The 26,927-nt window shown below is 41.2% G+C and overlaps 1 long non-coding RNA gene across 1 annotated transcript in view; it reads right to left on the bottom strand.

Annotated features, from left to right (window-relative positions):
* The window catches only part of LOC141743810 (uncharacterized), a 202,368-nt gene that overhangs the window by 71,417 nt on the left and 104,024 nt on the right, over positions 1-26,927 (bottom strand). Inside the window, exon 2 of the long non-coding RNA XR_012587204.1 lies at positions 23,081-23,152. This is a non-coding gene — a long non-coding RNA (uncharacterized LOC141743810). The remainder of the gene's footprint in view (positions 1-23,080; positions 23,153-26,927) is intronic.

Raw genomic sequence — 26,927 nt, 5'->3', positions numbered from 1 at the left:
ATATTCATATTAAGACTAAGCAGTAACATTCTCAGGATGCCTGAAAAAATCTGACTAAGAGTAAGCTTCACACAAAGTTATACATTTCGTAAAGTACAGATTTTGAAGGAAGGAGTAACTTTTTCATACGTAGGCCAATAGTATTTTTTTTTTTAATTACTTCTGCAAAAAACAGTAATAGAAAAAGCCTGAGGATCACTGCAACACAGCATATTTCCTTTTTCAAAAGCTTATTTTTTCATTTAATGATTTTGCTGAAGAAAATCGCGTTTCAAAGACTTGCTTTTTTTTTCTCATCAGATATTATAAAATAATATAGATACCTATATCTAGGCATATTATAGATAAACATACGTATAAAACAGTATTACATAGGTAAAAAAGATCCTTAACCTCAATCTCTTTAATATCTGAAGGTCATTCAGAGTTTTACTTTACTTTTTTAACAATTACGGGACTACAAGTGCTTTTTTTGGCCATTTCTGTTGTGTTTTCCTTCAGTATTGAGTAACCCAGTTCTTTAATATCTTGGAATCTGAAGGAAATAACAGTATAGCTACATATACATGTTTGTGCAAGTTTTTAGATTTTCGTTTTTATCAGGGATGGAGTCATTTTGAGACACCTTTACAGATCCACTAACATTTTCTTTTACTTTCGGTTTTATACTAGCTGCCACTTAATGCAACAGTTAACGACAGTGAAGCAAATACAGCAATTTCTCTCTAGAAGAGTGCAACAGCTTCTCATGTTCTGTGGTTTCAAAATATTTGGGAGAAACACGTGCAAGGTTTGTGAACCTTATGGAGCATTGCCTCTGAGATGAAATGGAAGGCATGAAGCTCCAGCTTGGTCCCACAGGGCTCCCTCTTTCAGTAGCTCTCAGATCTTCCACTGGTCCTCAATTTCACAAGCCTACAAAATAGTTCATGGTTTTACGAGCAGTGCACATGATTTAACAGACTGTCTACACTACCATTTTAAAGGTATTACTTCTGATCTCATGAAAGCATAAGAAGTTCTGGGTTTTTTTAGCCTCCCTGTTGCTGTTCAAATCAAGCAGGGATTTCAGCTGGGTGCCTGTAGTTGTGTTTGACCATTTCCCACAAGCAGCCAGCATTAATATAACCACAGGTAGCACTATCTGAAATTAATTCTATCTAAGACTCCAGCAACACAATCTGGAAAGACTGCAACCCACGGAATTTAAAGCAACAATAATTCAAATTGTTACGAACACAAGAGCTGGGAGCTCCACTCTTTGCACTGGCTTCCCAACCCCATACGGCGTCCAGTTTTAATGTCCATCTTCCTACTCTGCAGTCATGTCTCACTGAGCAGTGTTTCACAGCCACGTTCTACTGCAGTCGTCATGCAGCTGACAAATAAAGAGAGCTTTGTCAGCATTTGGGATAGGATCAGAGGAATTCTCACAGAAAAAGGATCTAACTCAAATACTTCATTCTTCTCCATCCCCTTCAAAATAATGCTAGTCTGCATTGTTTTCAATAATAAATGCAAAGCTCCTCCTGAAGTTTGACAGCCTTCAATAAATTATATACATATACAAAGACTTTGGTAAATGAGTTCATCTACTTCTGCAGTTGCATAGAAGAAGGGAAAAAGGAAGGAAAGGGTATTACTGCTTCATTCAAGTTGATAGGAAGGGCTACGTTAATCAATGAAGTGGAAGCAATATGAATATCTCTAGAGACATACATGATTACCTCAAGATCTGGGATGAAAACCAGTTGGGTTTGTATTTTTCCGTTCCTATAAACACTTACTCCAAAGCAAAGTAGACTCCCCCAACGTTGAAGAACCTCTTCACTTCACGCTTTTAATAAAGATGCTTTTTTTTTTTTTTTTTTTTTAGGTTATATGCTATCTCTTAGCACATCCATCTTTTCCAAAGGTCAAAATAAACAGTTATTAGTCACAGACATTATTAGCCACTCACTTTCATCTGAAATGATGAACAATAAAGAGCAGGAGACCCCGGCAAAGGACTATACACACCCAATTTCAAACGGAAATTATGTTCTTGTCATAATTTCAGTAGTTCTGTACATTCTAACATCGCTTCTTACAATTTCACCATTCATGAAACAATTCAGAATTCCTGGAAATATAATTCACCATCTCACTCATCTCCACTGTATCATCTCCCCTTCTCTCACTTACTGAAACTGTATTTGTATGCGTACACCCCTCCAAATGTACTTTTGCCCGTGAGCACACACTCAACCGTGTTGCTTTACGTTTAAATATATATTGCTTTTAAATTCCTAACATAGATTTGACTGAGAGGATCTCTTTTCAGTGGCTTTGAGCATTTGTAGGTCTCTTGAATCCAGATGGACTGTCAAAGTTTAATAGTCATAGCTATCATGAAAAAAATGTTTAAAGTAGACCTAATCCTCCTTTCATGAACTTAAGATGTGCTGAGTACTTGTGGTTCCTGCAGAAAACTTGTGGTAGCTCCAAGGTAATTGCCATCATCTCACTTCTCTACTCAGGTACCTACTAGGAGGGGTGTTCTCCACTTTTATCTGTAACTGCTTGTTCTTCCCAGGAGTTATAAAGTAAAAAAGGACAGGAGAAATCGGGACGTCCCATTAGTTGTGCTTACAAAGAAATCCCCCAAAGCTGTCAGATATTAAAAGGGCACGTTTCCTTTCTATAGATATAGCTAAGATCCACAACATTCTTTCATGTGTTTTGGATGTGCAGCCAACTGCTGACCCAAAATATCCAGCTGCATTTCAGTACATATCACAAAGAAATTAAACTGAGGGAAGGATGAAAACTTCCTCTCTGCTCCTTAGAGACGTAGTTAAGGACTTGACTTTTATGTCGCAATTCTTTAAGCAGAAGAATTAAGTTAAATCCTCTGCACCTCACAGAGGCACCAAAGCATGAACTTTTCCGTCAACCCTATACGGAGAGAGTAGGCAAGGTGGGCTTTATCACCACACGCTGTTCAGTGAGAATAAAGTAGATTGTTCTCCCTGCTCATCCACTGCGCTCTCATTAGATACTTCTGCCAGGAAATACTTGAAGGAGGAATAGCTATGCTTGCGCATGTGACATGACCTCCAAGCATACAATTACGTGAACTCATTTTTGTCTGTAACAGACCGAATTATTCCTGTAGCTACTGAAACCTACGTGCGGACAAATCTTACAGGTACTTTGTTACTTGTGCCTTTCACGCTGTTGCCAACGTTAGCCAAACTGCTCACAAGGCACTGAAGAAACTCAAGAGAATTAGTGAGCAAATTACCATGTGATCATAGGGAGTGGTAGTCATTATAGACAAAGCTGGGTCACTCCACAACATACAGTTAGTAAGTAATTTGCACTCCAGCGATCCACTGCAACATCAAGACTCAAAGAGCTTTGCTCTCCTGCTCTCGCCACCCTTCATATCATTAAATCAAACATTCGTGTAAGGTATTTAGGACCTGCTTGCCAGATTGCAAAGGTAGATGTTGTTTTTGGCTCTCCCAAAGTATTTTTGGCTCTCCCTGAAGTGAAGCCAAGACCTGTAATCATTTGCCTTGGTTGAAACAAAAATAAACCTATCTTGTACTGTACGCACTTCTGAGGTAATTGCTGCCATTAGATCACAGCCTGGAAATGAATTTTAAACCACGCAAAGAGACTGAATGCAAAAACCCCCTATGTTAAAATAATGTTAAAAGTCCGATTATAACGTGCCAAAGCAAGAAGTGCTCAACTGAAAGTAAGAACTTCAGCTTCAGCCCACCTTGTCAGACCCAGCCGCTGCAACCCACATGGTGAAGTTAAACTGTCTCTTGGTAGGGGATGACCCGCAGGCCCAGCAGGAACGGGTCAGCTTCCCCATTGGAGGTAACATTGCCTGTAGAAAAATAGACACTTGGACATTGTGTTCCTTTAGCACTGTTTAAAGCATACATTGCGTCTACCATGTGCTCCCTCCTTTGCATTCTTCCATTTCTATATCTGCCTGCCTATCCCCACTGCCACAAATGCACTTATCACCCAGTCAAATCTAATTTCATCCAGTTAACTCCCCCAAGACCTCAAAAGCCCAAAGAGGGAGATCTTCATTATCTTCTAAGGATCATTGGAAAAAGAACATGCTATATTGAGAGGGTGAGTGGACTCCAAGCTCTCGATAAGCTCGGTAGCCCAGCACAGAAGCTTTCGTGTACTGTCATAGCACCTCCCTATTTCAACCCCGTTCCACTGTTTGATGTTGTCAAGAAGACAAATGCCATCCTGCTCTCCTCCAACCACTAAAGACTGCTGGGCCTCAAGACGTGGAACATCCACAGGAGTCAATGAGAGTTCTAGGTCCTGACCGCCCCAGGAGGAAGCCTTCCTGCACTAGGACTTCCCTCTGAGCCCGGTGGCAGCACTCAGAACTTCACACCAGTCCACCCCCAGGATCACGTATAGCTCTGGCTCTTCAAGTCACACTTTCGTAACAACTCTCTCTCACAACCAGATTTACGAATTATTGCACCATTCTACCCTTTAAAGGCAATAAGCAACAAAAAACCTGCTCTAGGGTCACGTGTAATGCACTGGGGAGGGGAAGGGATTTAGGCTCAAGACTTGGCTGCCATAAACACCCTGCATGGCCACCCCGGTGAGACTGGGATACTGTTAGCTGTGTTTGCCTTTTCCCTGACCTTGCTGTTACTTTGAAGCCATCAGAGGCTGCTGCTCACAGTGGCTTCAAGGTCCTTTGTTAGACTTACTGCCATTGACCCAGTGACAACGACACGATGTCTTTAACTTCCGATTCAGAAAACAGTCATTCAAATAAAGGATACACTGACAGCCCATTAACTACAGCAAAGATTGTTGTTGCTGCTACAGTTTCAGAGAGACCTATTTAAAAATAGATTAGGGTCTTGGAAACCACTCAGCTTATTCTGCCTTTTTCCCCTTCTTCCCTGCAAGACAAGTTACCAAACCAAACTTGGCATTTGCTTCCTCCCTGATCTAGTTACAACTTCATTATAGCAATATTGGCCAGCAGCAAGTAACTTATTAAATAAATGCCATTTAAGTGCTTCTACCTGGATAGTTGATTCAGATAACAGAGAGATAGAGAGAAGGGAGGGGCTGGCCTGGCTCTGCCCACTTTCTGCCTTCCTTTGCGGCAGCGGAGCCGGGCAGGCCATTCCAGCTAGCCAGGCAAGCGTGAGCAGCATCTTCCAGTGCTGCAACAAGAGAAGAACTCACGTCGCTCTTTCAAGACCACACCAGCTCTTTACAACAATCACCAAAACATCTTCATTCTATCTAATTACACAAGCTTGCTCCTGTGCATTTTGACAGGGGTCATTTCGTAAAAGATTTTATATTTTTTTTTTAACTTTCTCAACAAACACAGCTTTCAACCCCTAAAACTGTTTTAAGGTATTTTATTTCCCCTCACAAGTTTGGCAGCAGCATCCAGGGAGTTGTCCTCCCTGTGGAAGGAAGAGGGCAAAAGACTCAGTATAGATAGTTTGACACTTAGAGCGTGTCACCAGAAGAATGGTGCTGGTTTGCTGCTAAGGAGCATAGATTTTTCTTTTTTCTTTTTTAGATTTTTTCACTGGAAGAAGAAAAAAACCCAACTTTCTGAAATAAATGTTCCACCTCAGGTGCTTAAAAAAACAAGAGTAGCCATAACCATGATACCACTACAGGCTTCTGGGAATGGCCTGCTCTTGATAGCACCTCTTGATGTGGCTCCAACAGCATTTAAAGAATAGCTGAACATTTAGTGAACATACAAAAGCATGACTAGGACCTTCATTTTTGTTCATAAAATGCCAGGAGACTTAGTACCTGCTACAGTGACCATTAACTACAAAAATGACCACCACCACCACCTTCTCCCCCACCTCTCCTGTGGGAAGCTACTCCCAGCAGAACTGTTGAACACAAATGAGGTTTGCAGAAAGCAGGTGACTGTTTCCAGTTATTTCAATGAGGTGGCCAGAGATAACTCAGCTAGACAGGATTGGTTTTTTTGTTCGGGTTTTTTTGTTGTTGTTGTTTAAGTTTTGTTTTTTGTTTGTTTTTTTTTTTTTTTTAACTTTGAGGAGTAGATATGCTTTACAAAGAGATTTGAAAGAAAACAGTAGTGAGACCAAGAACATTTGACTCAACCTAAGTGTACACATATGTATGTTGAACAAGATGTATAAACATTTATATTTACCATTTGTTCGGTGTTGTTTGCAATGAACAGATACTTAAATTCTGACATAATCGAACAGAATGAGATGAATGCTCAAAGTTCATGGCACATTTTCAAATACCAGATGCAGACCCTTTCAGGGACAATAGGGTTCAGGATGTTCACGGGCAAGACCAGTTAGCATCCTGCTTATGCTATTTCAGAAGATCCCACCTTGGTTTCTCATAAGCGTTTATTTCTCTGCTCAAGATCACAAGCCTTAACATACAGAGTCATCCAAAGGAAAACCCTTGCAACTGTTATCAGATCTGTGAGATATGAAGTTTATCAAATTTATGATCCATCATCAGCCCTCCCCCTTTTCTTTCTTACAGAATTTCAAAAGTTCAATAAAAACTTTAGGGTTATTATATTTTAGAAGGATCATTTGAGGTAGCCTTGTATTAACTTTGATGTATGCTTCCTTCAATACTGAACATCTACTTCCTCATCCAGAAATTTTGCAAAGATCGCTATTATTACAAGAATGTTTACTTGCCATCTAACCTCACTTAAACCAAACTTACAGCGAGTTTTTCAGCCTACCAAGAGAAATTTTAAACAACCTTTTCTACAGGCCTATAATCAACCCTTTAAATCAAACTTGAATAACAGACTTTCATTTATCAATTGATCCACTGTTTTGGGGGGTTATTTTTTCCCCGTCACTTCCTTGGGTGCAGCAGATAAAAGACCCGGTGGTGCTACCATAGCCCATTGCTTTGTAATCAAACGCTGCATGAGAGAAACATTCCTCTGTTTTTGTGATGGGGAGAGAGGGAACAGAGAGAGGGAGAGTTAAGTTTTTTTCTCCCCTCATTTTCCCTCCTCGGCTTAAGCTTTGTTGTTGTCGTTTTGAGGCTTTGGGAGGAAGGTAACCGTGGTGGTTGCTGTTCCTATAAAATCTTTGAAAGCCATTGTGTAGGCAGGTCAAAGAGAAACCAAATTAAAAACTAACAACTTTTGAATTTCAGCAGCCAAAGTTAATGTTGACTAAGAACGAAAAAAGAAGGGGGAGGAGGAAGAAAAAAAGTGGTCCTATGGAAAGCGAGGGCCAGCTGAGAGATCTAGAGGACGGCAGGCTCTGAAGGGGCAAAGCTGCTCCTTTTGATGTGGGAGGTCTGCAAGTAACCTACTGGGACACTCCCTGGGCTATCTCATTAACCATGTCACCAAAGCCCCCCAAGGTCCAGAGAATCATAACATTATCTCTGACATTACCACACAGATACAAGGTTCCTTAGGCAGTCTATAAACATGCCTGTACTAACCAATTCATCGTGGCTTGACACCCCTGCAAGGGCTGGATGCCCTTTAGTGAGCCACATGAATTGCCCCAGTCATTCATCAAAGTTTCTCAGAGTGCATTTCACACAGCATTAAATTTAATTAAAGCAACATTGACTGCATTGTAATCCTCTGGAGGCTCTTTGTCAGAAGGAGCTGGAACACTTTCTACTTAAATATCTATTGTTTAGGTGGGATTTTTTTCCCCCCTTCCTTTCTGAACCAAAGTGATTTGCTGCCTCTCCCCATTTTTTTTCAGTTAAAAAAAATCATACGTCATGAAAAAGTTCTGCCATGCAAAGAGGAACCCCAGCCTGATAAACAGTTTGGCTCCTATGCACTTGTCTGCAGATGCTGGAGAATATAGAAGACTGTTTTAAAACTAACCAACACGCAAAACCCAACACTCAACACACACAAAAGAGGATTGGTAGCAAAAAGTAGTGTAGTAAAAGCTAACTATTTGCCAGCATACATCCCTGTGCATGTCTTCCTTCCCGCCTTGGTGCGTCAGTCATGGGCCACTATCACTTCCCATCAGTGCTGTAATGAATGGCAGCTCCAGATGTCCTTTGTACTCCATAGTCCAGGCAACCCTTGTCAAGGTCAGTGGTTACACCAGAGCCCCACATCAATGCAGGGCTCTTGCTCTCGACGAAAGCATCAGGCAGAAACCAACTCTCTAGGTCTCTCTTTTGCTAGGTCTCTTCGTTCACACTGGAATCCCATTGGTTTCATTTATCTTGTATTTTGTCGACCCCTCCTAATCACCATCAAAATACAAGCTTTGTTTCCATCCCGCTAGTTGCCTCTGGGTCCTTTCTGACAGCCACTAGCAGTATAAAAGCCCTACTCTTCTGTTTGGCGGGGGGGGGGGGGGATATTTGCCTGGGAGAGAACATAGAAAACAGGCCACACAATTCTCAGAAACATAAAGATGATTCCAACACTGCATTGCAGTGAAAACTGAGATGGAAACACTGTTTTGCACAAGTGGGGACAGCTGTTGTGCCCACTTTTCCTCCTCTTGACTAGGAGCAGTTTTTGAGAGCCATCCCTGTGTATGCAGTAGGCAGAGTGAGATCACATACCTTTCATGAGCTACGCAGGTGAAAAAGTCCTTCGCTGTTGCAAAAGTGAACTGCAGAATAGAGTAAAGAAAATCTACCTTTTAACAGAGTCCTATCTGCAATAAGATTTGGTGGTTAAACCACTGATTTTGTTACCCTACTATCTGCTCCCTCATATTTAACTTAGTTTGATTCTGTTGTAGTGGTGGTGTTTTGTTTTTCCTGTTACTGAATCATTTTAGATGAGACAACTTCTCAATCTATCTACTATGGATATGCTCGGAGTAGCATACTCCTTTGCTTTGTTCCTACATGCATTCCTCCTGAAAAGTCAACGTTGTTATTATTACTCCAGTGATCTGGGACTTTCAGTTCTTTCTATTTCTTTGTGGTTTGAATAAGGAGAGTAGAATAGAAAGCACTCACATTGCCATCATTTGCAGTTATCGGCAGAGGATTAAAAAAAAATAAAAAAAAATCAAGTATAGTTTTGTATTTCTCCAAAGAAAAGCGACTAAGCAATTCTGCCCAGAAAGGGACCTGCTTAGGCCTCGAGGTTTCAAAGGACCTGACAGGGGGGTCTTGGGAGAAATTTTGTGTTATGCTCGGCCAAGATCAATGTTATTGTTTATGTCAGAGAAGTATTTCTTTCCAGTTCTCAGTACTTCTCATGGCTCCTTCATGCGAGATCCTCTGCTGCCATGCCGTCATGGAATGATTCCATAAAATAACAGGAGGTGCTGAAGAATCAGATCATTTTCTTCACAGGATGCACCCGTCTACATCACAGACACATGGACTTCAGCCTACCATCATCCCTACCATGTCGCAACTAGTTTCTTATTGCTTGCCTGGTCTAAGACTTAAGTGAAGACCCAAAAAGAGATCAAAGCATCACACAGGGCCCACGCCTCAGGGCACACTCCTCACCTAGGTAAAAGTCTGTATACGGTTAAGCAGAAGTAATACGAATTCAAAAGAAAAATTGCTATTTCAAAGCTGTAGGCCGACAGCTTGCGCAAGCTGATGAGAACTGAAGGTGCTTTACAGAAGGCATGGAGAATCTAGTCAATTAGCAACTCTGGAAGAAAGAGTTGCTCTCTATCTCCCCATAACTCTGCCCTATAGCAAAAAGGAGTGCAGCTTGTGTAGACATAACCAGATTAATTCAACCAACCCAACTTCACTGGAGCACAAATGTCACCTTTCCATTCTTCATACACACTCCCTACCAATAAGACACCCTTAATAAAGCAGTGTACTAGTAACTAAATCCCTCCCCCCTCCCTGAAATGTTTTTCAAAGTCAACATTTTCACTTTAGAGAAAGACACAGCTGAAGAAAGAAATATCCTCTATTTTTATTGCTTTCCCATGAATTGTGCCGTGTGCTATTTGAGTGGGGCAGAGATAAATACAGAGAGGAAATAAAGGTACAAGTCCTCTATGTCTCACACACGCAGAGGCGATCAGATAGCTGTTAATGCTGCACTAGGATTCTGCCATCTGTGGGGGGCTGGATTAATTATGCATGGCACACCGATTTTACTACTGTAATTGCGCACATATTCATCTCCCCCTCTCACAGCCTCGATGGTAAAACTTGTGCATAACATTATACTTTAGACGACCTCCTGCTGGCTTAGAAAGAAAAACTCTAACTTTATTCTATTCTCCCTTGGTATTTACTTCAGTTTCCCTTTCAAGCTTCTCAAACACACAATAAGCTTTTGATTATCAGGGTCTTAAGTGCTCCACTGGACACCCAGTGTGTATTTATGAATGGAATTAATAAAGAAGCAATCCGACTCCATCAAGGGAGTATTTGTGGCTACTCTTAAGCGTCACTGAGCAACACAAGTCGAAACTGAAAAGAGCTAGAGCTCTCTGTCCCTCATTCCTTACATTTACTTAGTCACACCCAGTAAAAGCGTTAGAAATTAATGTTTGTCATTTTGGGATCTTTGTACAGCCAATTCATTTACTGAACTGAAAAAATATTAGAGGCTGCATACACAAGCAATCCAAACTATAAAACTATTTGCCTTGCTAAAGAAAGCCAGTAATATTACTGCTATTTAGGACAAATCGTTTTGGTTGAGATTCCCCCTCCTTCTCCACAAAGATTTTCGAGTCACATTTTCACCATTTTTGTTGCAGCTGTCAGTGAATTCTCATAGCATTACTTGAAGCCCAGATGCAGGTTCCTTATAAATATATCACGAACTAAAATGAGTTGTCCCAAAAACAGAAAGGAAGAAAGGAGGTGTGTGCTAAACCTGGCCTTGACAATACATACTATGTCCTTAATATTAAGGACAAGAGGTTTATCCTTAACATGAAACACTAAACGCTCATGAACATTTCCTTAACCGTCAACGGCTGTATTTATACACCTACCTAAAAGCAAGCTATTTTCTTTGCAAGACACCACCTACAGTCCTCAAAATAGCAGCCTACCCTCTGCAGAGATAAGGTTTTTGGTAAACCAGAAATCAGAGAAAAAAAAAATAAAAGCAAAAGGGAGGTTGGAGCATTTCAGGTACGAAAAGGATGAAAGTCTACTTCAAATCTCTAAAAAAAAATATGTCGGGAAGAAAGATTTCCCAGGCTAGATGAGGAAGGGTATGTAAGCTATCCAAGGACTTACACAGGTACTTGCACTGTGCTCGTGCCTGCACTCCCTGTGCGGACATGTGTGCTTGGGTGCTCATGTTTTGCTAAGACTTGTCTCCAATCACCTCCCTGCTTTTTTTTTCCGGAAAAGGTAAAGTTCAAAAGGCTCCTCATGACAGTGGCACGTGTCTGGTGTTCAGTACAACCCAGTTATTTCTTGTGCAGTTCTCACCCCGGGCTACTACCTACAAAATAGACTGCACATGACAAAGCAGGAACACTGTAGAACTATTTTGTTCTAAAAACAAACAAAACCAATCTTGTCCTGAAGGAGGGCTCTAGCAAGCAACCACGGTACAATCCTGAAAATAGGTAAACATGCAGTTGAAAAATTCTCTCTCGTCTGCATCATGACCACCGTCTGCACTCAGCAGCTGCCCCAGGACCAGGGGTGCAGGGGAGCCACGCTCTGCCAGGCAAGAGCTTACAGTGGAAGGCAAAGCAGGGGAGGAATGCCAAACCTCCAGCTGTTGCTTCCGTGCCATCAAACTTCCTCAGGTTTTAGCCAAAATCCCTTTCTTTGTTGCTTTACAGGCGAGGCCAAATCTACGAGAAGAAAATAACATTTTTACATCTGTCAGTGTCAAGGCACCTCCATCCTTGGAGGCATCTAGATCTGGAAATTTAATGTTTCTTTGCACTAATTCCAATGTCACAGCTAAAGAATAATTGTGTCTTAGGAAAGAAGCCCCAAAATGTGATGTGGGAAAGACTAATAAAAATGTGTACATCTTTAATCAACACATTCAAATTGAGGAGGACATTCTCCCCCGCAAGAACAAGTTCAGGCCTTCCCCTACTTTTTCCAGCCATGGAAGTCCCACCCCATTTGCTAAGCCTGCCTTGCCTGAAAAAGTCACGTGTGGAACCAGCCAGTCCATCCTCTGCATCAAAGCCTCGATAACACACTAGATGCTCTCCCCGACAAAACCCCCACGCTGTGCAGCCACAGCAACACTGCTACCTCCTGACTCATTGTGAATGCCCAGACTAGGCAAACAGGAAGACTAATGGTTATTCAGGCAAATTTGGGCCACCATGATGGGAGAGGAGCAAAGGGAAAACATTATGACCAGAGTTCTTTTGAAACAACCTGACAGTTGATAGATGAGCATCCATAAAATGACAAAGGCTCCCTGTGTAAAGCCCCTTGCTACCAACATCTTCTCCCTGGGAAACTAATTACCCTGTACTGTCAGTGAAAATATTATTTTTCCGGTAATCATTTTCCCTTTTCAATGACAAAGTGACCATGAAAAGTGCCCCCACCTCTCATTTTTGGCCATAACTTGAGTTAAATGCAATGTTGTTCATGTGATTTTAGCTAATGGACACAGAATATGTTTTTGTGATGCTGATTACCACCTTTTATTTGCAGTGTGTGTACTGGGAAAAGCAGCAGAGACAGCACAGTTTATCTCCAAGCTGCTGTAGCAGTAGTGAGAGAGGAGTAACGGTTGTTGGATGAAAGTTGCTACAGAAAAAGGGCTATCTATGAAAATGTATTTTTAACGAATGTTGGGTGTTGAAGTCTGCTTCCTCAAGTGCTGGGTTCAACCCCCTTTGGTTAAACTCACATTGTAAATTTGTCCTTACAATGAACATGCGTGAAAAAAGCAGAGAGGGTCTTAATCCAGCCCTCAGGTTTAGTGAATCCCAACCTTCGGGAGGTTCAAGCTCCAAAACCATGCCAAAGTTTTAAGTGCTACTTGGTTTTTATATATGATCTGATTTACACGCTCTAAGATTTACAGAGCTTGAAAGCTGAATTTGGCTCCAAAAAGTGTTTTTAGGACAAAGGGAATCGAATTAAAGTGGTTGGTTTTTTGTGTTTCAAGCCATTGCAGAGTCTGCCATATTCTATATATCTATGGAAATAAATAATATTAAGCAAATTGTGAAGCTTAAGCCTCAGGCCATTTTTACATTCATCAAAGAAAATAAAGTTCTTTCTTCGCAGAAGAAAATAATTGATTTGATTACTCAAAACTACGTGCCCAGCTCAAGTTTTTAGTCCTAATTGTGAGGCTATCACAAGAAAAACGGGTCAATAAAATAATCCCGCATCTAGCCACAACGACATAGGGTGAAAAGTTTCCTAATCTGAATTAACAGTTAGGCAGTAGCTCTCTTGACGAAACCAACAAAAATGAGAAATACGGTGTCCCTCAGCAAAGCGTGAAGAGGGATTATGCCCAGCCACCACAGGATCCCCCATTCAAGAATTACACAAACCGTAATAGACTAGCTCGACCTGTATGTGTTATCCAGAGCTGAGAACACTGCCGTTGCTTCGGAAAACCTGCTTTCACCCCCAGTGAGTAGTCGCTGCGGCTGCTGCACTAGCCACCATCTACCTCTACCTCTCCCACGGGACCAATGAGCAGGCGGGACAGGCAAACTGAAGTGGTTGAGCTACCCCGAGAGAAAAAGCTTCTGGAGAGAAGTAGCACCTTTTTTGCTAGACTTGCTTGACCCGGTCACTGTAGCCATGAGGATCCAAGTACACATAATTAACTCTATCACTCCAACTAATAACCGATAATCCCTCTCTGCAAATCTTGCTTTGATATTAAGGTATACACAAAGGGCTGTTTGAAGAGGCGTGCTCATTTGCCACTGGCAATTAAATTACCAGTGTCAGCAAGCAGTTCAGTCTGGTTATAAACAGCCGAGGTCAGAGGGAGTCTTCTGACGATCGAGTTCAATTCAAAATCTAGTTCTCTCAAACAGCGTGATTGAAGCTTTCATGTTGTCAGCATAACGTGACAATCTGGGATCTCCCAATCGCTGCATTTCATGTTCAAGTCGTTGTCAGCTTCCCCTGGGTAACATTATCATCTCCAGTAAATATTTTCACGTGATCTACTAAAGACAAAAGCCTCTGTTCTCCTGTATAATTTCTTCTACGCTGCAGAGCACACTGAAAAATCACCATTCTTACCACCTCTGGGAAAAAGCCTTATTTTTTGCCAGAGCTTCATTCAGTGGGGAACAATAAGGAAGAAAAAGAGAAGCGCTTCTGTTCATTTCATTCTGGGGCATCTTTGCATGAGTCAGGATGCAAAGTCACACAACTGCGCACCACAGCAAGTGGAATAATCAGCTCCGATATTGTTTGGATGGGCTTATTTTTAGCGGAGGAAAACCTGCTTTTCAGGTTTCTTATGAAATGCTATTCCTAAAGTATAAGGATCTACTCTGCATTGGTTATGAAAAAGCTAAAAAAGTAACAAGAAACGCTCATTTGAAACATTTCACCCATAAAAGTAAACTTGGAAAAGACAAAGGTTACTTATGTAAATACGCATCTGTATGTGTAAGAAAATACACCCTAGGAAGGAGATCCTGTTTAATAGCCAAATCAGAACCCAAACATTTAATTCTAATGTGTTCTTAACTTCTCCAGTTATAGCTTCTCCTTAGGAGGGAACTTCAGCGCTCTCCACTCCCTTGTTAAAGCCCTGCTCACCAAGACCTCGCATCTGTATGTGGCAACTTGCCAGGTGTTCTGGATCTGATGGCACTAGCCTTGCCTCAGCCAAGTGGCAAGAGTCAGCTGATGGACACTGCTAGCAGGGAATTTAACCTAAATTAAATATTACATGGACTTTGCTCCATTAAAGAAAGACCACCCAGATAACTGCAATGTGAAAATCAAATTCGATTCTCTGCTTACACCTGCGTCAGCCGAGAGGCTGGGCTGAAACCACTAAAACCAAGCAACTGCAGAATTGGTCTGAAGCCCTCTTACAGGCTTCAAATGGTGAACAAAACCTGCCAGTGCTTGAAAGAGTCATTGAGGTTTTGAGGACAGGTTTGTATTTCTTCACTAAAACTATGATGGCATTTATTAGATACGGCATTTATTGAAAAGGGCTACAGAGTAATTCAAGCCAAGGGCAATAAAGGTTTTCAGCCACCCAGTACTTTATCTGCTGCAACAAAAGTTACTTGGTTGAAAAGAGTGCCTAATCTTCTCTTATTTCGTATGCACAAAGGTGGAAATCCAGAAATATGTCTTTGAGCTACGGCCAGGTAAATAATTCAAAATACTTCCCACAATTATTCATATAGGCTTAAATTAAAAAATGCTATTGCAGCCATACTTACATTCTTTTCGGTTTGTTTCAACAAAACCCCACAAAGTCAGGTTTTACACCTTCTCTCATAAACGAAAGATTAACTTAAAATTTATTTTCACTGAGAATTTGAATGAGAAGCTGAATTTTAGCACTTTGGTTTCTCCATTTACAAAATACGAACAGTATCACGTGACTTATGAAACCAGTAAAAGGAAGGTCAGCTTTTTAGTATGAGATATCACGTTGCACTGCACCTCTGCTAAAGCCAGACAGTCTTTTAGTCCCAATTTTAGTAAAACTTTTCATTTCAGTAGCATAAGCATTTCACACGTTGCTTAAAGTAGCCGTAACCTTCAAAGGAAAAAAAATATAAATAAATAATAATAAAAAAATAATCAATGGAGACTTACTTCCTGCAGCCTGGACTGTAAAAATAAAAGGTCCCTTTTCTCTGGTTGTTTACCACCTCAGTAGAAAGCACTACAAATTGCTTTTTACAAGGCATTTGGTAAAATTGCCATTAAGACCAGTCGAAGGAGGTACAATAGAAAGCCCTCTTATCAGCCACGTTGTATTTTATTTAAGCAGCAACATGCTTAAGTGAGGATTAAGAGTACACACTTAAAAGCATAACACAATACTGTTTTAGTCTTCTGTGTCAATGAAAATAAATCAAGAATGAAGAAATATGCCTTCTTTTAATGAGTGATATTTCTAGCTAGGCTAGAAATTAGTTAATTGGTTAATCACAACTTCTACTATGCTTCAAAGTAATACGTAGAAGGTCAGGGGACTGAACACAAAGAAGAGACGCTTGCCATCTACATAATATTGTTTATGATACAGTTATGAGGGGATGAAAATGCCTTCACAGTACATATGAACTGCTCTCACATTTGAAAAAAAAAAAAAAATCTTACCTGCAAACAGAAAACACTACACCAATTTTAGGGAACATCGGTCAGCAAATTTTGCCAGTGTTACCTGCAATGATTAAAGCCAGGCTCAAGGTCCCAACATTAAAGAACACAGTTTTTACCTTCTCACGTATGTCAAATCCATCTTTTACTCACTTTTCAATGAATCATCGTTGTACTAGAATGGCCACTTATTAGAATAAAGCTCTTCAGGGAGTAAGAGACATTAAACTTGAGTTCAAGGCAAGGTTTAAAGCTCTCTATTTGTTAAATGGTGACGTGTGACACGGTGTACAGGTAACTTTTGCAAAAGTCACAATATGTTTCCTTTCCTTCTGTTCAACCTTCTGTTCAAAGTACACGTCCTGTTTACATTGCATTGATTTGAAATTTTACATCTATATAGATCCCAGAGAAGGAATCACAGAATGGCAGGGGTTGGAAGGGACCTCTGGAGATCATCTAGTCCGAGCCCCTGCCAGAGCAGGGTCACCCAGAGCAGGTTGCACAGGAACGCGTCCAGGCGGGTTTTGAATATCTCCAGAGAAGGAGACTCCACCACCTCTCTGGGCAGCCTGTTCAGTGCTCCGGCACCCTCAAAGTGAAGAAGTTCCTCCTCATGTTGAGATGGAACTTCCCATGTTCCAGTTTGTGTCCGTTGACCCTTGTCCTGTAACTGGGCACCACTGAAAAGAGCCTGACCCCATCCTCTTGCCACCCACCCTTTAGATATTTATAAGCATTGATGAGATCCCCTCTCACTCTTCTCCAGGCTAAACAGACCCAGGTGTCTCAGCCTTCCCTCATAAGAGAGGTGCTCCAGTCCCTCTCTAAACTATTACATAAATGCAAAACTATTGCTTTATTTTTCCCCCGCCTTGTGATGGGGAAGAAAAAAAAAAACAACAAAAAAAGGAGGTTCACATATCATATGATTCATGAAAATGCAACGGGAAATGAAAACGGAGGGATTCATTTACCAGATCAAAAATTTAACAACTGGGCAGTATAGTTCTGTGACAGGTCATGATCTCAAGAAGATCAGCTAATTAACTTACTTGGCAAAGGGCCAAAGAAAATAGCTTTAATCCTTTAGAACTTCATAATCTGATCTATAATCACAAGGGCAAAATACACATGTAGAGTTTCCACAATTCTAGCTACATGGACCATTATCCTAGCACAACAGGGGACTTACAAAAGGCTGATCTGCAGCCCAAAGCTAAATGTTTAAATATGCCTTCAATACATGTCTGGGAGATGGGATCTATTCCAAGAAAAAGTGACCGTCTCTCGGGAGGCAAAAGAAAAATGAATCTCCAAGCTTTGGCAGAAGTTACACGTGTATTTCTGAAAGATGCCACAGCAAGATTTGAAACCTTTTTAAATACCATCTGTTTCCTAGAAGTTGGCCTCTCCAAATCAGATGGTTCTCAATAGTCCTTGCACAATGAATAAAACTGGGATTTTACAATTAAAAAACAACACAACAAAACAAACAAACAAACCCACAAAAAATCCCCAAAACAGTTAAGAGTGTATTAAGCAAGTCCTTAGATTAAAATCGCCATTATAGATAAAAAAAAGTCAAGCCTTGTAAATTTTGTCAAATGAAACGTTAAGTCAACTTTAGTTCTTAAGTTTAACTAACTGAATTAGTTAAACTAATTTTAGTTAACTAATTCAGTTAAAGAGACTCATTTAGTTAAAGGGACTGCATGTAATGTACTTTAGATGCCTGGGCTTACTTTTTGTGCTGCTAAGCAATAGCTTGCACGCGTAAAGCTGACGATGCAAATTGAATAGAAGGTAACTAGTGAGGGAGAGGGGCTTACAACCTGACATGCAATAGCTGGAAAACTGATGGCAGTCCTGGAGAGGAAGATTTTAACACTCGTTATTTTCTCACCATCCAGCTTAATTCTGAAGACCTCATTCAGCTTTGGGGTATTTCAACATTCCCCTTACTGCTTGTAAGGCTAACGCAAAAGGTATGAGATGAGACACCCAGGCTGCTGGCCCTCTTCAAGTTTACAACCCTTACAAAAGTCACATTTCAGAGGTCAGACCAAACAGACAAAACAAGGACAAAATGAATTGGTGGTGGTTCTGAAGAAGCTATTTCTATGCTCATCGCTATTGTAGGCTCCAGAGAGCAGCCCGTAGAGTTCACAGCATCTATGAATGGGATACTTCTACACTCATAGCTGCTGCAATCCCCACAGAGACAGAAAAAGATTATATTACAAAGGGCAATGAACTACTGTAGTAATTGCTATTACAAACTCCACAGAGAAGGCAGAGTGCATAATGTTGATGAACTGTTGCCCTCTGAAAGTCATACTCTTAATTCTGATATTATTTAGTAAATGTTAATTATATCTAAGTGGTAGAAATCTCTTTCTATGCAAATCGTATCATCATAGCAACTATTTAAGACCTCGACTGGATAGCCTCTAGCCTTTCTTCCATAAAACACATTTCCATACATTTTAAACACTATTTTAAAAAACGCAAGGTCAATTTTGTCTTTCTTTATTTGCCATGGTCCAAGTTTCATATTCTGCTGTTGCTGCAGTAAAAGACATCACAGCTACCCAAAAGGGCGAAGGCTAGAGAGTTGCACGTGCATGATATCACTGGTTGTTAGGAGACCCAAGTGGGACCCTGAATACAAGTACTGGAATGCAGGTAATGAAGGTGATAGTGCTTTTCAAACATAATCTCTTTAATGGAGAAACCAACATTTCATTACCCAGGCAATTAACAGTTTGTGTACCTTTAGTGATTAACAGCACATTCCCCAAAGGTAACAGCATTTACTCTTATTCTGTCCCTGTAGCAGCCAGCAGCGTGTGGCTAGGGAAGGTCTATGGCACATAATCCACCCTATAAAGTCTTCTCCAACAATAAAATATTACTGCAGTGTATTCTTTTTAGCTTATAGATGTAAGAGCTACCATGAGTAGTATGGGTGACATGAACATCAGAAAGGGAGGTAAACGCAAAGCATGATAGGTAGAATAAATCGTGACCCTCAGTGATTTAAAAGATTCCTCAAATGTTTTACAAGTACCTGCCTACATTTCCTTCGATGCTATTCATGTATATGTGCAGACACAGATAATGGGGCCAAGAAACTGGATGACTTTGAAAGCATCTTACATTGTGGATTCCTCCGTGTCCAGCATGCATTTTTTTTTTTGTTTTTGTTATAGTGGCATTAGTGGTAATAGCTCCTTTTGGCAAACTTCAGATGTGCCTGCCCCACTGCCGACTCAACAGCACATGGAAGAAATTAGCTGGAACCCTAAAATCCAACTAGCGTGGTTAAGAGACAATGAATATATCTTGTGAGCATCTGATCCTCCAATTAAAGTCCTCAAGCCTATTTCTAGTACCCAGGTGAAAGCTGTTTTCATTATCAGAACCATGCAAAACCCATCATTTGGCATAACCCACTTTGTTCCATTTAACCTGCTAAATTCTTTACTGTACCTAGTACTTTACCACATACAGGTGGAGCTATGGTCCATCTTAAGCATTATGAGAAGATATAAGACAGCACCTGTCAGGCTTAATGCTCCTGTTGTAGGCTGCCTTGTTGCTAACTGCCATTTGAATTTCTTACAGGTCAAATTCAGTAAGCAAACATTCCATCATTCCCACTGCGCTGACACTGGAATTGCAATTTTATATAGAAAATCCTCATTTTGCTGTCTCTGGGCACACAAGAAATACAGTTTCTTCTGGTTAGATTATAGGAACGGATGTACTATATCAGACTCCAAGTCTCACGTAGTCCAGTACCCTGTCTTCCACAGCAGCCAACAGCACAAGATTAAGGGAAGAGTAAAGAAAACAGAAGTATTGAATTATTTTGCACACGCAGACACCAACCAACTGTGTCTTAACAGCTTCCTAAAATGGAGGTTACTATTCTGCATGTAAAATCTGTGAGTGGCCCTTGATTATTTTGTCTAAACACTTTGATACATTTATTGTTTTACACCAGCAGAATTCAATAGATGAGTTCAAAAAGGTAAACATGCATAATTTTTTTTCTTTCTTTTTTAAAAACCACATCCACTCAGAGACCCAAGTCTTGCTCTCAGTTCAATTTCCTCAGGTGACATGATAAACAGTGCTCTCTTTGCCTTCCTCACTCCATTCTTGACTCTACATATCTCTCTGAAAAAAGCCACTGAATACCAGGATAGAAACTCTATATTCAGTTTTACATTGAGAAAAAAACCCCAAAAAACAACCAAACTTTTTTTAAAAAAACACCAACGAAAAAACAGGAGAAAAATCCTCGTAGGCCTAACCAGCTCGCTCCCCATATAGTATCCTCTGAGGATGGCTACATGTTCATTTTTGTAATCATTTAAAGAGATTCAGCTGTGGGGCAGGGATCTGGATCTAGGAGAAATTGTAGGTTTGGGGTTTTTTGTTTGCCTTTTTATAATAAAAAGGAAGATAGGAAGGAAAGAATTTCCTTCCATTAGGAGAGCTGAGAAGGAAAATCCTTGGGTATTAGGTAATTCGTCTCAGGGTTGTCCGCCATCATTTTCCCTCTCCAGACCTCACAAGAAAAAAAAAGGCATCTTGGAGCAAAAGAGAAATGCTGGTGGATGTCAAACATTTAGAGGAGAAGATCACAGGCTGCAGTGGAGATGGCAGGCCTGTGAGCAGTGCCAAGAGCAAGTGATGCATAAAATCATTAAATGTGAAGGGCTGGGCAACAGTGCCTAGACTTATCTGGAAGTTTAATCAGAGAGAAGAATTGCAAAAGAAAAGAATAGAGACGGCTGAAAGCGGCAAAGTTATGTGTTTGACCTTTTTATAACAAACTCCCCCTTCTCCCCCCAGCCAGAAAGACAGGAGGCGGGGGGGGGAGAAAAAGAAAAGAAAGCCCAGGTAATCTCAGTGCATTATTGTGGTTATTATCAAATGAGTATACACTTATTTCTCTCTCTCTGGCTTTCTCAGGAATGCAGATGTGGCTAGACTATAGGCTGACAGCTGTTTACTCAATGCCTGTCTCCACTAAGGGAGCCCGGCTTTCACTTTTGAGCTTGCAGAAGGTGCAGATAGCTTGCCAGAAATGCTTGGGCCAAGCAACACATGTCTCTAAGTTACTAGCATCACTGGGCAGGCTTTAGATATCAAAATTCTGTCATAAGATTGAATGATTTCATGCTGAAGGAGCTGTAAATCAGGCAGGCTGTATCCCTTTCCTCCCTAGTCAGTAGTTAATCTGACATTCACCAAATTCTCCATACAAATATGGTGTGTTCTCAATCAACGCAGACTCCGAAGGAGACCACGCTACCCTTAGAGACGGGTAAAAAGCTACTCCTCCTCTATCAAGCTCCCTGTAGTCACACTGGGAAATAAATGACAAATGAGCTTTGTCATTCTGATCCCTGAATGCCATCTTCCAGAGAGCCAGTCCCATTCAAAAGGAAGACTTCGAGGCCCATCAAGGCCAAGGGGAACATAATATAGTACAACTTAGCTGTTTTTCTCCAGATGGAGGACCTTGCCTGATATAGAGTAGTTCAAAATGGTTGCTGTTGAAATTAATAAGTGTTACAGTTCTAGCGCTGATAACCCAAATAAATCATTGCAATCAGGTTTCTGAGGAAACAGCAAGCTGTGGTTCAGATCGGCGTTTAGCATGTACTTGACAATCCCATTTCTACTTACAGAAAAGGCAATGCCTCATGTGGTAAAACAAAACAAAATAAAATAAAATACTAAAACAAAACAAACAAGAAAATCCCCCCCAAACCATTCTTTAACAGTGGTGTTTTAGCCTGGTACGTCACTTGCATTTCAAAAGTCAGGTCACAGCCTTTGACAGCCTACAAGCAGACAGGCATGCAGATGCAAAGGGCTACCGTCAAGCATTCACGGGAACCAAGCATGGAGCGGGCAGCCCAAGAGATCTGTTCCCACTCTCAATGCTGGGTCCTGAAAGGTTCCCTGGTTAACAAGGATTGCCTGTGTGAAATAACTTCAGGAAGGGCAGTGGTGAATGCCACCATGCCATAAGAAGCCGGCTACGCATATAGCACTCAAGCAAATCACAAAAGGTTAAAAAGTTGAGCACGTCATTCTTCCTTCCTCTGTTTACCCCGAGCAACACAAGATAGCATTAATATCATCAAAAAATTCTCCCATTTCTAACTTAAGAGGACAGCTTTTTAAGAAAGCTTGACTCCCAAGAGCTCTCTGTATTCTCCATGTAAACTGGAGGCGGGGGCTGGGGGGAGCAGGAACTGAACCCTCCAGAAAATTTGATCTGCTCCTCCTTCCTTGTTCGTTCAACCGTTTATTTACTTCCATGGGGCACAGCCAACTTCACATGGTTTGGACCTTATCTTATTCTTTTCCTGTTGTCAGAACCAGTTTCATAAACTCGCAGGCAATACGCTCGTGCAGCTGTGTAATAAAGTTTAAAGAAAAAAAGTGTCCTGCAGGTCACCTCGTGTTCAACCAGTCTCCCTGAACACAACGAAGGTGTAGAAAAACAGCTGACAAGCTGAAATTAAATCCGCTGATGTGGGACGTCTAAATATCTCTTTAAATGCTAATACCTGTTCAGACAGCTGGTTTCTCCAGGACTCTGTTAGCTATGCGTCTTACTGGTAGCGACACTGAAACAGGACTGTCCATGTTCAGCTCTGAATCACAGGGACTGCCACTAATGCAACCAACAGGAGTACAGGGAAAGGTGCTTCCTCAAAATCCAGCACTGCATTGGACAGCTGACCCTCTAGCACTTATTAAAGAGGGCGCTCCTTACCTTGCAGACTCCGTTAGAGCTTCAAAAGCTGGACTAAAAGACTCTTCAGATACTTGCAACCGGACAAGGCTTCTGAAACGGAAAACAAAGAAACAATTTTTAATTTCTTACGCATAAACAGACACCCGAGTCCAACACTAGATTAATGAGCATCACAGAAGTAAATTGGACAGCATGCCCTACTTGTAAAGGAATTTGCAGTGGTGTGTTCCTGCTAATCTTTCACAGAAATGCATGGGGATGCACAAGTCACGAAGTGTCCACAGGCTCTTTGTCAAGTGCCATTTTCATATCAATGGCCTTTGAAAGGCCTTCCATAAAAACAGGGGTAAACACAAAGGGCTTAATCTCTCTTGCTTCCCCCAGCATTTACACAAGTGGTTGATACGTAGCCTGGGGTATTTTGAGAAGACCCGATTTTCAGTGACAGAAGAGTTAAAATTCAGACCCTCACAAAATTGAGACAGATCAGCTGAGGCTTCTAGGATTAGTGGCTAGGATCTGCAGGGTTCTTTTTCGTAATATTTTGAGGGATCTTACGATACTGCCACCTTAAGGGATAGTCTATAGGAACATGTTGCTTGAGAACAATAAGGTTAAGTTAGAGCTATGAGACAATTTATCTCTCTTTTTTTTTTCTTTTCTTTTTTTTTTTTTTTTTTGGCTAAGTTAACACCATTCGATCTGTTCTTCACCAGCGACGTTTTATTCTTTTGGGGAGTACGCTACAAATCCAGCACTTCAGAGAAAGCACGCAGTGCCGTATGCAGCATGAGCTGAAATCGCGTAAAAAGCATGAAACTAACATCGCAGATCTTGAGAAGCAAAAAAAAAAAAGGTGACTGAAAGCACCATTCTTTTCTCCCTTTTACGCAACTCTGGGTGCAGTGGCTGGCGTTATCGGGTACAAAGGCGACCCCGAAGCAGTTGTGTGTTCTTCTGAGGACGCTGCCCCCGGTCTGACTTCACATCCCAGCTCTGAATACACGGCGCACAGTGGGCTCTGTTTGGCCACTGGCTCTCCTTGCAGCTGTGCCGATGGCTCAGTGGGGAACATGCCTGTTCTCACAAAGAATTTAACAAATTAACTATGAACAAAGTAGCCTGGAAACGACAGAGATTAACACATGCTGTGTCATGCCAAGAAGAAGCTTGTCAGCTTGTTGTTTTCTCAAATCTGAAAGGAAAATTCCCAGGACCCACTAAATATATGGAAATGTTTCCATGTTTAGCTGTGTTAGAAAAAGAACGCAATCGTTGCGGAGGAGAATTAAGAAACACAGAGCCCAGATAAAAAGAGCGTACAAGACGACTCCTAGGAAGCATCTGCAGCACAAACCAGATTAAACACAGAGGAAACCTGTCTTCTTTTTGTAAACTCCACAACCAAAGGAGATGCTAAGGAGGAATTTGGGGAACGTCACCTCCGTATTTTCTGTTACCAAGCATGGGAATAAAACCCCAACCCAAAAGCTCATGGATGTTTATCCCTCTTGGCTCCTATGCATGAAGGAGCAGCCAACGGCTTTAAGTACCCTTCTGGCCACAACATGAAATGCGTGTCTGCATGCCTTTAGCCAGTACAGATCTTCAGCGGGGCTCAGCTCAGAATAGCCCAAATCTCTTCAAGGCAAAACAAACAGGTAAACCCAAAATGCGTTTGGCATAATCTGAGGTAAGGTCTGAGATTAAGACGTAGTATAAAAATTAGCTGGTTTTTTTAAAGCATTAGTTAAAAATAGTGACAGTAGATGAAAAGGATATATTTAAGCAAAGCACTGTTCAGAAAAATGCAAGGTTTCATCTGCTACAATATAGGAGCTGCATGAAACTCATTTTGAAAATGACAAGTCAATCCGACTGAGATGAACAACAAAGGCATGTTTTATAAATGTTTTGACAAATGCAAAACATCGGGAGACCTCGTAGTAGTCCGCTGCTGAAATACTCAAGTCGATGACAAAGAAACAGGGGTCAGGGCACGGACTGAAAATCACAGGAAAATACCAGAAACTGATCAAACTGCAAACAACTCCTAGAAAAACTTGATAACATGTTTAAATGATCTTTTAGAAAATTTCTCGAGCTATATATATTTTTAAAAATCTTTTACATAAATCTTTTTTAAAAAGCTTATTATAAAAGAAACACTCCTTATCAGTTCCAAAGATTTTTCAATTGGCAAATTTTAGCCACATAAGCAAATGCCAGTCTGGAGCCATTTTAAAAACAACTAGTCTGTCTAGTCTTTGCCCTAATTTCAAGGCAATCGTGTTTTCCACCTCATGATATCTTAACATAAAGATTTTGAGCTGCTTTCAGACAGGACCCAACTTCACCTTTTTTCAACAAGTTGGTTAGCTATCGATATGGTGTAACAACCAGCAGCTCAGTACTGAGATGAAGGGACCTATTTTATGTAGTTTTACAAGTGTCTGGTATTGCTTGATGCTCTCTAGCTATTAAAAAACTTGGAAATTCAATTTCCATTTGCAATTAAGTCTGGGGATTCTACAACAGTGAAAGGGACCATGTATTCAGGGACAGCATAGGATTTCACAATAATCCAGACTTATTGGATAAAGGGTCTAGAAAAGGAAGCTGACATTCAAAAAAGGTATTAGTGAGGCGAGATGCAGAAATGCTTATTGGGGAATGGCTGGTTAGGCATTGGGTCTTCAAGAAAGGACCTAAGATAAGGATCACTAATATCAAGATGACGCTGCTGCAAAACAGTAAACTGCCATGCGGGGTATCTTAATTTAGTTTACATGTCCCCATGAGGATGTTCCTTACACTCTACATCATCCTGGTAGTGCTATCCTTAGTATACAGAGACCCATTTCAAGCACATCAAAAGATAGCCGTGAAAGAATTGGAAAATACTCCAAAAACAGCTAAGATTATGCAAGTCTAGGAAATCCGTCTATTAAGAGTGAAACCATTGGGTTGTTTTAACCTAAAGGGACTGAGGGAAAGGGAGAAGTCTAACAACAGGGAAGAGCTTTTGCGAAAGGAATCATCTGCTCCAGTAGTCGTTGTTAATGGGATCAAACCCAACGGGATTAGACCATAGCAAGGAAGACTCACATCAGATATGAGCAAAAAGTTTCCAAACAAGAGCAGGCTGCCATCGCTGGCAGTCCTGTGCAGCAGGTTAGGCAGGCACTTGTAAAGGATCTGCCTCGGCGCTGGCATTTTGGCTACATCTACGTGGGTCCCTTGCAGACCTATTTTTATTTTAATGATTTTATCGAACTGAAACAAAAAAAAACCCACCCAGAAACAGAAACACTTCCCCCCACACAAACAATCAAAACACCAAAACCAAAAAAAGTCAAAGGAAGCTAGACAACATGTGATGAATACTTGAAAACATCAGTTGCCTACAATGGTAGCTATCCCACTAAACACGATCTTTACTTGGGTCTTGAAACGCACAAAACTCAAAATATTAGAGATGTTAAGAATACCATCCCACAAGCCCAATACGCAGGGCAATTCAGATGCCAGGTGAGATGGCAGAAGCCCCTAACCTCTGGGGACACGGCCATGGCAGGGCAGAGCTGGCCCCGTGGGCAGGCAAGAACCTTTCCCCAGGTGGCTTACCCTTCTCCCTGCGGTGGCACGGGTCCCCCCAGTCTGTGCCTCCTCCCAGAAGAACTACAGAACACCACCGTAGTTCTTCTAGGTGGTCTCCTCCTCTGTCTCCCCTCACACCCTCGCCGGGCCTGCCCCACCCCACTGGCTGGAACCACCTTTCCTGGGAATCCAGAAAAGGCCTCTTACCTGAAAACTTCGTTATTATGAAGTTTTTAAAGAGAACAAAAATCAACACATAATTCCC

Source organism: Larus michahellis, chromosome 5 (assembly GCF_964199755.1).
Source record: "Larus michahellis chromosome 5, bLarMic1.1, whole genome shotgun sequence".
Lineage (NCBI taxonomy): Eukaryota > Metazoa > Chordata > Aves > Charadriiformes > Laridae > Larus > Larus michahellis.
This window is presented reverse-complemented; position numbering and strand designations above follow the sequence as displayed.